The 16930-nt window shown below is 40.0% G+C and overlaps 1 protein-coding gene, 1 non-coding gene and 1 pseudogene across 2 annotated transcripts in view; 2 read left to right on the top strand and 1 right to left on the bottom strand.

Annotated features, from left to right (window-relative positions):
* Nucleotides 1–16930, top strand: part of BMPR1A (bone morphogenetic protein receptor type 1A) — a 172824-nt gene that overhangs the window by 32031 nt on the left and 123863 nt on the right.
* On the bottom strand, nucleotides 1586–1713 carry LOC114498297. The gene has a single exon (XR_003684732.1). It is a non-coding gene; the product is annotated as a small nucleolar RNA SNORA64/SNORA10 family (small nucleolar RNA).
* Nucleotides 1956–2065, top strand: LOC114498148 (annotated as a pseudogene).

Here is a 16930-nt window from a genome sequence, read left to right as displayed (position 1 = left end):
TAATACTTTGAGTTTTCTGCAACAAAGTAACTTGATAAAATATCCAATTTCTTTTGGTTGTAAAGTTACTGATAACTGCTAATACTAAGATGGGTTTTCCCTACTCTCATAATTAAATAATTAAGTTTAAATTTGAGGTAGAGGTTAGTGAAACCAAAGATGTAATTTTTTTCCCATCTAAGTTCATGGACCTCCTGAAATTTATGAGAACTGCTGCAAGTAAAACTTGATTTACTCTGGAGGACTGATTCTTTTGCATTCTACTCAGATGTTGGAATTTTTTCTTCTGACCACTTCTCCTTTGAACCTGGTGATGGGTTATTCTCCTTGCCCCTCTTTGCTACTTCCACAGCACTCTCCCACATTACTTAACATCAAATAAAAAACATGACTTAGAATCTCCACATCAGACAGTAGCACCTACTACTACTGCTCCTTGCAGTTTTCCATGGAACCTTGGCGTACTCTGTCTTTATGCTCCTCTTACTCCATGAAGACTTTCTCCTATATTGCTCACCATCTCCAGTACTACTTTACTCTAATTCTTGATAGTCTTATCATCCATTTGGGTGATTCTTCCACTACTTTCATGGCGCTTGGTTTCCTGACCACCTATAGTGTCCTCCACTCTCCTTCATACTGCAGATCTGTTATACAATAATAGTACGCTTATTGTTGTATTATATTGAATTATAGTAACTGTAACCTCCTCCATAATTTCAGTTTCTAGTACCCTACTCTCTGATAATCACTTGTCACCATTCCAGCTCATGCCTTTTAGTACAAAAAGTCCTTTTTCTTTGCTGGGACTTATAATCCATTGATCCTATTACCTTTTCACTCTTTCCTACCACACACCTCCTTATATATCTTCACCCTTCTTATTCAGTCTAAATCCTGAGGTCAGTCATAATTGTTCAGTTGCAAATATTTTCAACACCCAGGTAACCTCCCTTCATTGCTTAGTTGATAAAATTCCAATGCTGCATAAGTCCAATTGTGCCTACTCTGCACTTTTTTTTAAAAAAGATTTTACTTATTTATTTAAGAAAGAGGACAAAGAAGGGAGAAAGAGAGGGAGAGAAACATCGTTGTGTGGTTGCCTCTTGTGTGCCCTATATTGGGGACCTGGTCTGCAACCCAGGCATTTGTTCTGACGGGGAGTCAAACCGGTGACCCTTAGGTTTGCAGTCTGGTGCTTAATCCACTAAGCCACACCAGCAAGGGCTACTTTTTTATGGTAAAAAAAAGTCACATAAATTTACCCTCAGCAATTTTCGAGTGTACAGTACAGTATCATTAATTATGCACACATTGTTGTATAGATGACTTACAGAATTTTTATGTCTTACCTGGCTGAAACTCCGTACCCATTGAACAGCTTCTGTTTTCTTCTCTGGAGCCCCAGCTTCTGTCAACCCCCATTCTACTTTCTGTTTCTATGAGTTTGATTATCTTAGATTCTGTGTGGAAGTGAAACCATGCATTATTTGTCTTTTTGTGATTGGCTTATTTCATTTAGCATAATGTCCTCAAGGTGCATTTATGTTTGTAGCAAATTAGAGGATTTCCTAAATTTTTCCCCTTATCTTAGGCCCTTTAGGAAAGACTAGCCACTGTGAGGCCAACCTGAGGTCCTGAGGAGATCTTTTATCTCCTGATTACAAAAGTCTATGTGTGCAAACAGGTGTAACTGTGCAGAGCTGAGAGAGTTAGATTTCATAATTAAAAAAAAAGATTTCCTTTATTCCTAGACAGAGGGAGAGAAATATCAGTGTGTGGCCTCCTTCTGCACACCCTTCCACCGGTGACCTGGCCTGCAGCCCAGGCATGTGCTCTCACAGGGAATTGAACCAGCGACCCCCTGGTTCGCAGATCAGCACTCAGTCCACTGAGCCACACCAGCCAGGACAGATTTCCTAAATTTTTAAAGGTTGAATAATATTCCATTGTGTATTGCTTCTTGGCCTTTTGGCTAAGATCAAGTGTAGTGTCTGTTCTTAACAGTTTAATATTCCATTGTGTGTATATACCACATTTTCTATGATTTTGCTTTTTAATATTTTTCAGTTACATGTGAGATACAATATTATATTAGTTTCAGGTGTACAACATAGTGATTAGATATTTGTATAACTATGAGTACAAAGTGGTCACCCAGATAAATCTAGTATGCATCTGATGCCATACATAGTTATTTCAATATTATTTACTACAGACCTGCTCATTTCACATCTCTGCCCCTCCTGCCAGCCTTGATGTGGCTTCTTCTCTATATCTTATGTTAAAGGACTTCTGTTCAGCTAGACTTCAGGTAGTTTTCAGTGATGGTTGTTGTTTAGTTTAGCTGTCATTTTTACGTTGTTGTGGGAAAAGGTGAGTGAATTGTATATCTACTCTGTCATCTTGACTGGAAGACCCTATATTCATTTGTTGGTGGAGATGTAGATTGCTTCTACTTTTTAGCTATTTTGAATAATGCTGCAGTGAACATGGGTGTGCAAATATGTCTTTGAGATCTTCTTTTCAGTTCTATTGAGTATATCTGCAGAAGTGAGATGGATGGATCACATGGTAGTTCTATTTTTAACGTTTTTGAGGAACTTTCATATTGTTTTCAGTAGAGGACGCACCATTTTATCAGTGTACCAACAATATAGAACTTCCTAATTTCTCCACATTTTTAAGAAGATTATTTTTCTTTTTTTTAATTGATGTTCAAGTACAGTTGTCTCCATTTTGTCCCCACCACTTCTTCCACCCCAGTCATCCCCACCTCCCACCCTTAATCCTACTCACCTTTGGCTTTGTCCATGTGTCCTTTATACATGTTCCTTGACAACCCTCCCCCCCTTTCCCCCCGTTATCCCCTCCCACCTCCCCTCTGGTGTTATTGTCAGTTTGTTCTTTATTTCAATGTCTCTGGTTATATTTTGCTTGCTTGTTTGTTTTGTTGATTAATTTCCACGTATAGGTGCGATCATATGGTATTTGTCTTTCACCTCCTGGCTTATTTCATTTAGCATAATGTTCTCCAGGTCCATCCATGCTGTTGCAAAGGAGAGGAGCTCCTTCTTTCTTTCTGCTGCATAGAATTCCATTGTGTAAATGTACCATATGATTTTGATCCATCTATTTATTTACTGATGGGCACTTAGGTTGCTCCTAGCACTTGGCTATTGTAAATTGCACTGCTGTGAACATTGGGATGCATAGGTTCTTTTGAATTGATGTTTCAGGATTCTAGGGTATAGTCCCAGCAGTGGAATTGCTGGATCAAAAGGCACTTAGTTCCATTTTTAGTTTTCGTAGGAAATTCCATGCTGTTTTCTGCAGTAGCTGTGCCAGTCTGCATTCCCATCAGCAGTGCACTAGGCTTCCCTTTTCTCCACAGCCTTGCCAGGACTTGGCTGTTTGTTGATTTGTTCTTGATAGCCATTCTGACTGGTGTGAAGTGGTATCTCATTGTTTTTTAATTTGTGTCTCTCTGATAACTAGTGATGCTGAGCATCCTTTCCTATGTCTCTGGGCCCTATGTATGTTCTTCTTTGAGAATTATCTGCTCAGGTCCTTTGCCCTTTTTTTAATTGGGTGGTTTGTCTTCCTGGAGTGGAGTTGTGTGAGTTCTTCATATATTTTGGAGATCAAACCTTTGTACAAGGTATCATTGGCAAATGTATTTTCCCATACCATTGATTCCTTTTTCATTTCATTGATGTTTTCTTTAGTCATGCAGAAGCTTTTTATTTTCACGAACTCCCATTTTTCTATTCCTTCTGTTATGTCCTTGCTGTAGGGGACATATGGGTGAAAATACTCTTGTGCGGAATATATGAGGTTTTCCTCCCTATGTTTTCCTCTAGGACTTTTGTGGTGTTGCAACTTATATTTAAGTCTTTGATCCATCTTGAGTTTATTTTTGTGTATGGTGTAAGTTGGTGGGCCAGTTTCACTTTTTCCCATGTAGCTGTCCAGGTCTCCCAACACCATTTGTCGAACAGGCTATTTTTATTCCATTTTATGCTTCTGCCTCTTTTGTGGAATATTAGTTGACCATATAGACTTGGATTTATTTCTGGGATCTCTCTTCTGTTCCATAGATCTGTGTGTGTGTTCTTGTGCTAGTACCAGACTGTTTTGATTACACTGGCTTTGTAATGTAGTTTAATGTTAGGTAATGTGATCCTTCCTACTTTGTTCTTTCTCAGAATTGCTGCAGCTATTTGGGGTCATTTATGGTTCCATATAAATTTCTGAAATGTTTGTTCTAGATCTGTGAAATATGTCATTAGTATTTTTATAGGGATTGAGTTGAATCTATAAATTGCTTTGGGTAGTATGGACATTTTGATGATGTTAATTTTTTTAATCCGTGAACACAGTACATGCTTTTGTTTGTGTCTTCCTTAATTTCTTCCTTCAGTGTTGTGTAGTTTCTAAGTACAGTTCTTTTACCTCCTTGGTTAGGTTTATTCCTAGGTACTTTATTTTTCTTGTTGCTATATCAAATGGGATTTTTCCCCCCTGATTTCTGTTTCTGATATTTCATTTTAGGTGTACAAAAATGTCTTTGAATTATGAATATTGACTTTGCATTCCACTGTCCTGCCAAATACACTTAATAGGTTGAGTAGTTTTTTTATGGAGTTTTTAGTCTTTCTGCTGTTTAATTCTGCTCTGATCTTGGTTATTTCCTTCTGTATGCTCTCTCTGGACTTTGTTTATTGTTGTTCTTGCAGTTCTTCTAGATATACGGTTAGGTTGTTTTATTTGAAAATTTTTCTGTCTTTTTTAGGTAGACCTGTATTGCTATGAACCTCCCTCTCAGAATAGCCATTACTGTGTCTCATAAGTTTTGGGCTGTTGTGAGTTCATTTTCATTTGTTTCCGGAAACTTAATTTTGATTTCTTTCTTGACTTCATTCTTAACCCATTTATTGTTTAATAGCATGCTATTCAATCTTCATGAACTTGAGTGTTTTTGAATTTTTTCTTTGAAGTTGGTTTCTAGTTCAGTCCCTTGTGGTTGGAGAGAATGCTTGATATGATTTCAATTTCTTGAATTTGTTGAGGCTTGTTTTGTGTCCTATCGTGTGGTCTGTCTTTGGAAATATTCCATGTGCATTTGAAAAGAATGTGTATTTTGCTTCTTTGGGATGAAAGGTTATATATATATCAGTTAAGTCCATTTGATCTAGGGCATTGTTCAGTGCCTCAGTATCCTTGATGATACTTCTTTTGGAAGCTCTATCCACTTTTGACAACGAGGTGTTAAAGTTCCCTACTATAAGTGTGTTGCTATGTCTTTCTTGAAGTCCTCCAAGATTTTCTCTATATATTTGGGTGCCTCTATGTTGGGTGCATATATTTTTATAACATTTGTCTTTTTGAAGGGTTCTTGAGTATTATGAAGTGTCCTTCTGTGTCTCTCTTTATTGCCTTTGTTTGTGTCTCTTTTGTCAGATATAAGTATTGCTACCCCGGCTTTTTTTTCCTGTCCATTTGCAAGGAATATTTTTTTCTAGCCCTTCACTTTCCATCTGTGTAGGTCTGTTTTTCTGCTGTGGGTCTCTTGTAGGCAACATATGTGTGCGTCATGTTTTCTTATCCATTCAGCTACCCTGTGTCTTTTGATTGGAGCATTTATTCCATTTACATTTAAGGTTATTATTGATAGGTACTTATTCATTACCATTTTACCCCCTTTGTGCCTGTATTCCTCTCTCACTCTTTTTCTTTCTTAGAGCAGTCCCTTTAGCATATCTTGGAGTACTGGTTTGGTGGTGCTATATTCTTTTGTCTGGGAAATTCCTTACTTCACCTTCCATTTTAAGTGAAAGCCTTGCTGGGTGGAGTGTTCTTGTTTGCAGAACTTTGCTTTCCATTACTTGGAATATGTCTTGTCATTCCCTTCTGGCTTGTAGTTTTTCCATTGAGAATTCATCTGCTAGCCTTATCAGGGCTCACTGGTATGGTACTTCCTGTTTCTCCCTTCCTGCCTTTAAGATTCTCTCTTTGTCTTGGAATTTTATCATTTTAATTATGATATGTCTTGGAGTGGGCCTCTTTGGGTTTATCTTGATTGGGACCCTCTGCACTTCCTGGATTTGTGTGACTTTTTCTCTCATCAAATTGGGGAAGTTTTCCATCATTACTTTTTCAAACAGGTTTTCTATCCCTTGCTCCTCTTCTCTTTCTGGTATCTATGGTACGTATATTATTATATTTCATGTTGTTCTGCAGTGCCCTTAGATCGAAGATCTAAGATTGAATCCCTTTTTGATCTTTTTGAGCTTTCTTTCTTTTTCTTACTCTTTCTGGGAGTTTTTTTCTACATTGTCATCCAGCTCACTGATTTGATCCTCTGCTTCATTTAGCCTTTTTTTGATTCCTTCTGCTGTGTTCTTCAATTCAGAAATTGTATTCTTCATTTTCTCTTGGTTCTTGTTGATAGTGTCTATTTCCTTTTTCATGTTGATATAGTTTGCAGTAAGTTTCTCATACTTTTCCTGTAGTTTTTGGTAATTCTCAGTGAGCTCATTTAGCTTCCTTATAACCATTGACTTGAACTCAGTATCTGATAGTTGACTTACCTGTATTTCATTTAGCATTCTTTCTGAGGATTACTCCTTTCCTTTCGTTTGAAGTTTATTTCTTTGTTGTCCCATTGTTTGTGTGACTTCTCTTGTTTGCCTCTGCTTCTTAAGTTGATCTGTTTTGACTCTGTGAACTTCTATTGTAGGAGACCTGTGAGATTCAGTGGTGGAGTCTCCTTGATCTCCTGAACTTGATGCTCTTGGGATGATGCCCTTTATGTCATTTATGTTGGCTCTCTGGATGTAATTGGGTTTTGATTGTTGTTGGATCATTCTTTATTGAGTCCTTCCCTCTAGCTGGTTGACTGAGGGTCATTCTGCTGATCATGTCTTGTATGCTGTTGGGCAGGTGCTTCCAGAACAAAACCACAAAGCCCAGGGAACAAATTCACACCCGCAAAATCTCTCCACCCCTCCCCTGCAAATCCACTATCAGTAGCACATCAACCAATATTAATAAGGGTGTAAAGATATTAAAAAGTAATATAAGAATGGAGAGAAATACTCCATAGTATAAATTCTGGTGACATTATGTACAGATATTCTGGACAAGAAATGAATGTTAAAAAGCTCTGCAGGAAAGAAAATATCACTAATCTTTTAGAAGACCACAGTGGATTTCGTCTCTGGAGCCTCTTGTATTTACCACTGTTTTTTCTTTTTGGATCTGCCTTTGATGATATCATATGTTGACCTCTGACCTTGGGTAGCCTGCTCTGATACTTCCAGGGATCTACTGTCTGTGGCTGTCTCCTTCAGTTGTTAATCTAGTTACTGTGCACTCACCAGTGAGGCTTATGCCCCATAGGGAGCCGCAGAATCCTTCCTGGGGTTGGGGCTATTGTTTCTACTCAGGCTGCTGCTGCTGGGAGGGAAGTGGTCTGCCTGAGCAGGATGGATACTGTCATGTGGTAGATGATTCAGTATCTGGATCCAGGCGTCTATTCTCTTAGCTCTGTCCCCAGTCTCCTCTCAGGTACCTCCAGCCCACTCTGTCTCTTTCTTTTCTGGAGCTGAGGGTAAGTGGCTACAAACGAAAATTTGTGCGTTGGCCCTTTATACAGCTCTTTCCATCTCCAGCTGTCCATTTCTGACAGACCAACCCTGCTGCTTTTCATTTCTGGTTGTTTTCTGTATACTTTTGGGCTCTTATGCTGTAGATTGGGGATCCCAGCTTAGGGTTTAGACCCCATACTTCTCAGGGGGATCCAACTTGATGCTCAAATATCCCTCTGGCTCTTCAGCTGCCCCCTGTGAGCACCCAGTCAGTGTCCAGCCAGCCTTCTCATGTTTCTACCACACTCCCTACCAGTTACATTGTGCTGAAGCTGATTCTTCTGTCTGTCCATGGTTATAAGGGTTCATTCTTGCTATTGTTCAGTTGTTTGTTCCGAGTAATTGATGCACAATTTAGTTGTAATTCCAAATTGGTCCTGAGAGAAGGTTAGTGTAACTTCCACTCCTTTCCTCTGCCATCTCAGATTTAGATCTAACCCTACAAATTCATTTTTTAGAAACTAGACAATAGAGCCAGTAATGCTGAAAAGGACTAGTCCATGTCCATGGGTTATACATATAAATTCCTTGGCTTCTGTATTTCCTATACTATTATTAACGTCCCCCTGTCTATTTTCTACCTACCATTTATGCTACTTATTCTCTGTACCTTTTGCCCTTCTCTCCCCGTTCCTCTCCCCTGCTGACAACCTTCCATGTGATCTCCATTTCTGTGATTCTGTTCCTGTTCTAGTTGTTTGCTTAGTTGGGTTTTTTGGGGGGGTTCGGTTATTAATAGTTGTGAGTTTGGCATTTTCCTATTCATATTTTTTATCTTCTTTTTCTTAGATAAGTCCCTTTAACATTTCATATAATGAGGGCTTGGTGATGATGAACTCCTTTAACTTGACTTTATTTGGGAAGCACTTTATCTGCCCTTCCATTCTCATTGGGAGCTTTGCTGGATAGAGCAGTCTTGGATGTAGGTCCTTGCCTTTCATGACTTTGAATACGTCTTTCCAGACCCTTCTTGCCTGTAAAGTTTCTTTTGGAAATCACCTAATAATCTAATGAGAACTCCTTTTTAGGTAACTATTTCCCTTTCTCTTGCTGCTTTTAAGATTCTCTCTTTATCTTCAGTCTTGGATAATGTAATTAAGATGTACCTTGGTTTGTGCTTCCTTGGATCTAACTTCTTTGGTACTCTCTGAGCTTCCTGAACTTCCTAGAAATCTATTTCCTTTGCCAGATTGGGGAAGTTCTCCTTCATTATTTTTTCAAATAAATTTTCAATTTTTTGCTCTTCTTCTCCTTCTGGTACCCCTATGATTCCAGTGTTGGAACTTGTAAAGTTGTTCTGGAGGTGTCTCAGCCTCTCCTGATCCTTTTGAATTCTTGTTTTGTCATTCAGTTCTGTTTCAATGTTTCTTTCTTCCTTCTCCAAATCACTGATTTGAGTCCCGGTTTCCTTCCTGTCGCTGTTGGTTCCCTGTACATTTTCCTTTATTTCACTTTTATAGCCTTCACTTTTTCCTCTATTTTGCAACTGTACTCAACCAGTTCTGTGAGCATACTGATTACCAGTGTTTTGAACTGTGCATCTGATTGGTTGGCTATCTCTTCATCATTTAGGTGTAGTTTTTCTGGAGTTTTGATCTGTTCTTTCATTTGGGCGTTTTGTTTTGTTTTGTTTTGTTTTGTTTTGGTGCACCTTAGGTGTTTACCAGGGCGGAGGAACCCAAGTCACTGTGTTGTGACACTGTATGTTGGGGAGGGGTCTGGGAGAGAACAGTGCTGCTTGCTCCGCTCTCTGCTGACTTTCAGTCACTTCTGTGGCTACCAACAAGCAAATTGGGCCTTTCTGGTGCTGGTTCCAGGGTGAGTGGGTCTGTGTATGTTCTAGGACCCGGTGTGTCTCTCCAACGAACTCCTGTGAGGCTGGGAGTTTCTCCTAGCACCACAATCCTCACAAGTTTTTTCAGTCAGAGGTTTTGAAGCTTTATTTCCCCCATGCTGGAACCCTGGGTTGTGTGGTCTGTCTCACTCTGCAGTTGTTCCTCCAGGTTTATCTGCATGCTAATGTTGGACTGCCCTCTCTGCCTCCCACCACTTTCCCCTTTCTGCCAGCCACTGCCTTGCCCTGAGTTCTCTCTACCCTGGCTGCCCATCTCCGGCCCTCCTACCGGTCTTGAATGTTTATTCTTTAACTCCTTGGTTGTCGGACTTCTCTGTAGTTTGATTTTCTGGCAGTTCTGGTTGTTTTTTGTTTTCAAATTTATTTGTTGACCATTTGGTTCATGGCCAGAAGTCAATCTTCTTTTTCTCAAATAAGTCCTTTTAACATTTCATATAATAATGTTTTGGTGATGATGAACTCCTTCGTTGTTTCTTCTCTAAGAAGCTCTTTGTCTGCCCTTTGATTCTAATGATAACTTTGCTGGTTAGAGCAATCTTGGCTGTAGGTCCCTGCTTTTCATTACTTTGAAAATGTCATGCCAATCCCTTCTCCCTGCAAAGTTTCTTTTGAGAAGTCAGCTGACAGTCTTATGAGAACTCCCAGGTAACTAACTACTTCTCTCTTGCTGCTTTTAAGATTTTCTCTTTATCTTTAACCTTTGACATTTTAATTACAATGTGTCTTGGAGTGTGGCCTCTTTGTATCCATTTTGTTTGGAACTTTCTGCTTTCTGGACTTGCATGTATAGTTCCTTCACCTAATTAATGAAGTTTGTTGCATTATTTTTTTCAAATAGATTTCCAATTTCTTGCTCTTTCTCTTCTTCTGGCACCCCATGATGTGAATGTTGAAACATTTGAAGTTGTCCCAGAGGCTGCTTACACTAAACTCATTTTTTGGATTCTTCTCATTCTGCTGGTTTTTTTTTTTTTTTTTTGTACCTTATGTTCCAAAATAATTGATTGAATCTTGCCTCATCTTCTCTGGTGTGGTTCCCTTTGCAAATTACTCTTTATTTCAATTAGTGGTATCTTTTGTTTCTGACTGGATCTTTTTTAAGCTCTTTAGATCCTCACTGAGTTCTTTGAGCTTATATAGATTGCTTATCTCCATTTTATTTAGTTCTTTTTCAGGACTTTTGATCTGTTCTTTCATTTGGGCGTGTTTCTTTGTTTCTTCAGTTTGTCAACCTCCTTTGTTTGTTTCTATGTGCTAGGTAGAGCTGCTATGACTTCCTGTTTTGGTAGCATGGTCTAATGTACTAGTTGTCCTATAGGATCCATTGGCACAGCCTCCCCTGTCACCCAGACTAGGTACTTAAGGTGCACCCTTTGTGTGGGCTGAGTACACCCTCTTCTTGTAGTTGAGCCTTGATTGCTATTAGAATTTCAATGGGAGGAATTTACCCAGGCCAGTCAGTTGCAAGGGCTGGCTGTGACTGCTGACCACCAACGTCCACCCTCTGTGGAGGGTCAGCTGTGCAGGGTCAGGGTGTTGGTGCTCTGACGTGGTCTGGAGGTATCCACTGGGTGTGCAGGCTCTGAGGTTTCCAGGGTGGTGCAGACCAAGGTCAGCCCCCACCTGTGTTCTGCCTGGGGCCACTTTCCATGAGCTGTAAAGAATCTGCAGGTGGCTTCTGCTTGTGCTGGGCTTGGAGATTACCAGATGAATCCAAGCTGTGAACCTAGGCTGGCTGCTGCTAGTTTGGTCCTGGGGCCACTTAACAAGAGGTTAGGTGGCTGGGGCTCACTGAGGCTAGTTGCTGCTTGTTTGAGAGGATTTAGGAAGTTGTGAAACATGAGCAAAGACCACCCATTCACATGGAAAAGTCACTGCTAACAGCGTCAGGATGCCTGTAAGTTGGGTTGGACAGAGTCTTGGGATCTCTAGGACAGGGCAAGAACTGTTAGTTTGATGGAGTCTCAGATATGTTATCCACCTGTTGGCTTTGGCTCTGTGGGGGAAGGGTTCACAAAAGGAGCAATGGTCTCTGGTTACCTTATGTCTTGGAGAAAGCTGTCCCCCAGCTCTTGCCTTGATGCCAGACACTCATTTCCTCCATGTATGCCTCTGGTGTTTTTCAAGCTCCTATCTTGGTCCTGGAGCTCAGAAGGAGTGAGTCCATGTATGGGTTCTTTAAGAGGAGCTGCTTGGGACTCCAGCAGTTTTACCTACCAACTGAATCCCCATTGGTTTTGCAGCCAGAAGTTATGGGGACCTAGTTTCCTGGCACTGGAATCCTGGGCTGCAGTGCCTGTTGTGGGTCTGAGCCTCCTTACTCCCAAGATACTTATCCACCACATGTAGATGTGGGAACTGCTCGTTCTGCATTCCTGTCCCTCCTACCAGTGTGGATGGATGTGGTTTCTTTAGTTCTGTAGTTGTCGGACTTTCATTCAACTCAATTTTTTAATGTTGTGAGTGGTAGTTGTTTTGTAGTTCAGTTGTAATTTTGATGTGGTTGTGTGAGGAGGCAAGCTGTGTTTACCTGTGCTTCCATCTTTACTCTAAATTATTCATTTATTATTAGAGGGAGTGGAAGGAAGGCAGAAAGAGGGCGAGTGAAAGAAACATTGATTGGTTGCCTCTTGCAGGCAACCCCACCTGGGGACTGTGCCCACAACCCAGGCACGTGCCCTGACTGGGAACTGAACTGGATCTTCCACTTTGCAGGATCATGCTCAACCAACTGAGTCACAGTGTTTAGGCCTTCAGTTGTTTTGAAGTACACTTAGGTTTCTTCCATATTTTGGCCATTGTATATGAAATGTCATTCTTTGTCTCCTGATATAAAGTCTATTTTGTGTGATAGAAGTATTGCTATTTCAGATTTTTCTTTTGTTTGTATGAAATATCTTTTCAGTCTGTGTGTGTCTTTTGATCTGAAATACGCCTCTTGTAGGCACCATATGTAAGGGTCTTTGTTTTCTTATCCATTTAGCCACCCTATGTCTTTTTTTTTTTCTAGGAAAATTTAACAGGTGTATTTATATTGTTACAAAGTTGAACTGCTGACCATTGTTCACTGAAATGTTTTGACTTGGGTTAAGAATTTATGTCTGTGCATTTATATAAAAAAACTCATACACAGTGAAAATGGAAAAACTGCCAATTCCTGGTTTCTGGCCCATATTTTCCACTTGCAGTCATATACATAGGTATCTTTTGACCCCATGGGAAAAAATATCTAATGTTCAGAACTAACAATAATGGGAAGAAGAGAATTTTTTTTTGGAAGAATGAAATGTTTCTCACCATAGTGGATTCTTAAGCATGTTCTCTTAATGCATTGGGGTAGCTGGATGTCTTTTGGCATAATTGTCATACATTTGACATGGGTAGCACACAGGTTGGGTCCTCAGAAAGGCTAACCAAATAGGCCTCACTTGCCACCTGCAAAGCACCAATAGCTGTACTGTGGAAGCACAGATCTGTTTTGAAGTCCTGAGCCATTTCTTGCACCAGATGCTGGGAAGGAAATTAGGAAAAGAAGTCCAGTGGACTTCTGATAATGTCTAATTTCACAAAGTGCAGTGGTTCCAGCCCTGTCATGGTGAGGTTTCTTCACCCCTCCAGTAGAGGGTGTGCTCTTGTGAGCAGCTTTGGTAGCCAGTTGGTTTCTTGGTGCTTTACCACCAGTTGATTTGCGGACAGTCTGCTTTTTTTGAGCCATGGTAGAGGGAACCTTTTACTTATACCCTTCCTTCTTCTGCTGGAGCTCAGTGAGGTTGAGGCAGCACTGGTGTTAGAGAGTGATAGCAGCTGTGAACACTCACCCTGTGTCTAGATTGTGGTTTAATACAGTACTTAAGAGGTGCTTGAATATTTCTTGTAATATTAGTTTGGTGGTGATGACTCCTTTAGCTTTTCTTGTCTTGAAACTCTTCATTTCTTCTTCAACTTTAAGTGATAGCCTTCCTGGATAAAGTAGTCTTTTAAAAAAAATTATTTATTATACTTATAGAGAGGGAAAGGGAGGGAGAGAAACATTGAATCAGTGAGAGAAACATTGATTGGTTGCCTCTTTCACATGCCCCAGCTGGGACCAGGCCCCAAAACCCAGGCATGTGCCCTGACCGGAATCGAACTGCCAACCTTTTGCTTTACGGGATGATGCTCAACCAACTGAGCCATGCCAGTCAGGGCTGGATTAAAATAGTCTTGGTTGTAGGTCATTGCTTTTCATCACTTTGAATATTTCATGCCAATCCCTTTTGGCTTGAATCATTTGTGTTGAGAAGTCAGCTGATAGTGTTATGGGAACCTCTCTTGTAGGTAGCTGCTTTTTCCTGCTGCTTCTAAGATTCTGTGTTTAACTCTTTGCATTTTAATTCTGATGTTTCTTGGAGTGGGTCTTTTGGGTCATTTTATTTGGAACTCTTTGTGCTTCTTAGACTTGTATATCTATTTCCTTCACCAGCTTAGGGAAACTTTTCATCATTATTTCTACAGATATGTTTTCAATTCTTTGGTCTCTATCTTCTTCTTCTGGTACCCATTGGTGCAAATGTTGGTATGTTTGATGTTGTCCCAGAGGCCTCTTACATTATTGTCTTTTTTTTCTGTTCTGAGTGTTTTCTGCTACCTTGTCTTCCAAATAGCTGATTCAGTCCTTTGCTTCAGCTAATCTACTGTTGATTGCCTGTAATGTATTTTTCATTTCAGTTACTGTATTCTTCATTTCTCAGTCATTCTGGTTTATTGTTTCTGTCTCCTTGTATAAGTTCTCACTGCTTATTCTGTTCTTCCCCTAAGTTCATTGAACATCTTTATAACCATGTTCTGACTCAGCATCTGGTATAATTGCTTATTTTCAATTTTGGCTACCTACCCATGTTTGTTTCTATGTATTAGGTCAATCTGCTGTGTCTCCCAGTCTTGGTATTAAGTGTCATGTGGGGTCCAGTGGTACAGACTACTTGGTTACATGAGCCAGGTGCTTCACAGGTGACCCTTGTGTGGGTTGTGTGTGCCCTCCTGGTGTAGTTAAGCTTTGATTATTGTTGGTATATCAATAGATGGGATTGACCAGGCTGACTGGCTGTGAGGACTGGTGGTGAGTATTGTGCCAGGGCTGATGACATGAAGCAGGATTCACTTTAGTATGGCTCTGGTGCCTGCTGAGTCCACCCTTTGGGGGCATTTTTGGGGGGGAGGAGCTGATTTGATGATGCTTTGGTGTGGTTGGAAGCCAGTCAACTGTTTATGTTGGTTCTTGGGCCTCTTGGGATGGGCTCCAGTGTAAGTCCAGGTTAGCTGCTGCCTATGTCATCCCTGGCTACATTGTAGGAGCTACAAAGGGATCTGTTTATAGCTGCCTGTCCTGGATTTGGAGGCACCTGAGAGAGGCCATGCTGTCAAAGTGGGCCTTTAGTGCCAGGGGTGGTTAGCAAGAGGTGCAGGGCACATCAAGGCCCACTACTGCTTGTTTGGGCTGTTTAGATCTTTGAGAGATTTTACAAAGTCCATAGTGCTGGCTGAGGCTGTCAACTTGTGAGGAACAAGTGCTGAATGAGGTTTGGTTTGGTGCATGGGTGGGTGGTTTGGGGTCTTGGAATCACCAGGGTGGGATTAGCAGTGTTAGCCAAGTTGGCTGAGATGAGACATGGTACCCGGCTATGCCTGCCCACTGGCATGGGAGAAGGCTCAAGAAAGGAACAATGGCACCTGCCCACTTTTCCGTTACCACCATAGCTGTCCCTCCATCCCTCACTCTGAAACTGCTGCCCCAGAGCTGGAGCTCAGAGCTAGTGAGCCTGTCATTGAGTATGTCTGTGTATAGATCTTTTAAAGAGTATACCTGCCCATTGTCTCATCCAGATGGAATCCCAGTTGGTGTTCACAGCCAGATGATATGGGGACTCTTCTTCCTGGCACTGATGTTCTGGGTTAAAGAATCCAGTGTAGGGCTGGGACCCCTTGTTTCTCAGGGCGCATCTCCTCAGCTGATATATCCCTCCCAATTCTTAACTGCCACATGTGGGTGTGGGACCAGCCTGTTCATCTTTTCTACCCCTTCTACTAGCCTCATCATGGCTTCCTTATAGTCTTACTTATATGTGTTCTGTTCAGCTGTTCTTTAGGTAGTTCTGAGGGGTGTGAGGGATGCTTGTTCTATGAATTAATTGTAATTTTGATGTGGCCAATGGGAGGAGGTGAGTTCAACATTTACCTACCTAGCTATCTTGACTGGGAGTCCAGTATTGTATTCTTTTTGATACTATTGTAAATGGAGTTTTCTTCATTTCTTTTTTGGATTGTTCCTTGTTACTGTATAGAAACACAACCAATTTTAATGTGTAGATTTTATATTTGTGGCTTTGCTGAATTTGTTATTAGTTCTAACAGGTGTTTTTGTGGATTCTTTAGGATTTTCCACATATAATGTCATGCCATTGTGAGCAGAGATAATTTTACTTCTCCCTTTCTTATTTGAATGACTTTTATTTCTTTTTCATGCCTAATTGCTATAAGGCTTCAAGTATATGTTGAATAGAAGTGATGAGAGCAGTTACCCTGTCTTGTTCCTGATCTTAGAGGAAAAGCTTTCAGTTTTCACCATTGAGTATGATGTTACTTGTGGGCTTTTCATATATGACCTTTAGTATGTTGAAAATTTATGTTTTTTACATTTGTGTGAAATAGTATGTTTTTATCACAAAATGTTATCAAAATCTGTCAGGTGCTCTTTCTGTACCAATTGAGATGATCATATGTTTTTGTTCTTCATTGTGTTAATGTTGTATATTATATATATTGATTTTTCTTATATTGAACTACCCTTGTATCCCAGGGATAAATCCCACTGGGTCATGATGTGTAATACCTTAAATGTGCTGTTCAATTCAGTTTTGTAGTAGTTTGAGGATTTTTGCATGTGTATTTATCAGGGATATTTATCTATAGTTTTCTTTTCCAATGGCATTTTTGTCTGACTTTGTTACTAGTTTAATGCTGACTTCATAAAATCAACTCCTTTTCAGTTTTTTGAAAGACTTTCAGAAGGATTGGTGCTAATTCTTCTTTAAATGTTTAGTAAAATTCTCCACTGAAAACCATCTGATCTTGGGCTTTTTTCTTGTTGTTGGGAGAATTTTGATTATTGATTCAGTCTTCTTATTAGTTACAAGTTTTTTGGTGTGTGTGTGTGTCTTGGTAGGTTGTATGTTTCCAGGAATTCTAGATTTTTCAAACTGTTGGTGTATAATTATATATGTATGTATGTATATGTATATATGTGTGTATATATATATATATCTACCTCAAATCATTTTCATTTTTGTGACATCAGCTGTAATATCTCCTTTCATTTCTGATTTTAGTTATTTGAATTTTCTCTCCTCTTAGTCTAACTAAGGGTTTCTTAATTTTGTTGGTCTTC

This window comes from Phyllostomus discolor, chromosome 5 (genome assembly GCF_004126475.2).
Source record: "Phyllostomus discolor isolate MPI-MPIP mPhyDis1 chromosome 5, mPhyDis1.pri.v3, whole genome shotgun sequence".
NCBI lineage: Eukaryota > Metazoa > Chordata > Mammalia > Chiroptera > Phyllostomidae > Phyllostomus > Phyllostomus discolor.
The sequence above is the reverse complement of the archived record's forward strand: the minus strand, read 5'-3'. Positions and strand labels throughout refer to the sequence as shown.